Source organism: Tupaia chinensis, unplaced genomic scaffold, assembly GCF_000334495.1.
Source record: "Tupaia chinensis unplaced genomic scaffold, TupChi_1.0 Scaffold000004_1, whole genome shotgun sequence".
NCBI lineage: Eukaryota > Metazoa > Chordata > Mammalia > Scandentia > Tupaiidae > Tupaia > Tupaia belangeri.
Genome location: NW_006159432.1, coordinates 816,897 through 818,025, shown reverse-complemented (window position 1 = coordinate 818,025; position 1,129 = coordinate 816,897). Strand labels below are relative to the sequence as shown.

General features: G+C 40.6%; 1 pseudogene; it reads left to right on the top strand.

The window, feature by feature from the left end:
* The window catches only part of LOC102478908 (steroid receptor RNA activator 1 pseudogene), a 25,461-nt pseudogene extending 25,185 nt beyond the window's left edge, over nucleotides 1–276 (top strand).
* Nucleotides 277–1,129: the final 853 nt, after the last annotated feature.

The following is a 1,129-nucleotide window of genomic DNA, read 5'->3' as shown; positions in this document are numbered from 1 at the left end:
TTAGCCCCCCCCCCCCCGTTAAATTTGACTGCCTTTAAAAAAAAAAAAGAAGAAGAGGATGGCTCTGCTGGTGCAAGAGCTATCAAGCCACGGATGGGATGCAGCAGATGACATCCATCACTCACTCACGGTCTACCATGTGACTGAGGTCAGTCAGTGGATGGTGGGAGTTAAAAGACTGATTGCAGAAAAGAGGCGTCTGTCTTCAGAAGCAGCCAATGAAGAGAATCTGCAACTACAGATGAGGAAAACTAGGCCATACCAGGCTTCCGATAGGCTCCATAATCCTGGGTGTTCCCCATACTCACCTGTGGGGGTCCAGTGATGTAACCATTATGCCATCTGCTGGTCCTGAAATTGTAGATGTTCTGTATACTATTCGTAGAATGCATTTTTGCTTCTGGTAAGCACTAAGAGTAGGAGTAGATCACCCTAATGGGTCTAGTATCAAGGTAATTCTATTCTGTAGTTACAATCTTTTTGAAGACTAATCTGGTTTAGGTTTTGTCTTATTCCAGGGAAGAGCTCTTTCAGGCCCTTACTGCAACTCTGGATTGGTTAAGTGTCTCTCATCCTTCATGTCTCAGAACTTCAAAGTTTTCCTATGGATGCCGAAGCTATGGAAAGCTCTGCTTAACTTTTAGATTCTTAGTTGCTTTTATCTTCTGTGCTTCTAGGTATTTTGGAATACATTTTGTTTAACAAGGAAAATAGTACCAAATGTTTAGTTCACTTTGGGGGGGCCCTTTTTTGCACTTTTTTTCAGCATAAAATCTCATTTCTTCTATGCTTGGCTATCTTGATAGTCTTGAACTCCAACTTTTGTGTCTTTAGTTCATTGATAGTTCCGTTCAGATTTTGCGCCAGTTAATCTCAAATTTTTGCTCAGCTTTTCTTGTCTTGATATGCCCCATTTATAAATCAGCAAGTGACTCAAAGGAAAAAGTGGTGTGAAATGTTGGGCTCACCTTCATGTGTTTCCCTTCCTATTGACATATTGGATCCTCAAGGTCTGACTGCATTGGGAACTTTATGTTGCCTTCAAACAGGTTTTATTTTAGTATTTTACTCATTAAAATTTGTGGTTTTGTGGTGGGAAGAGCTTTTCTGGTAGAAGTTAATCATTTGT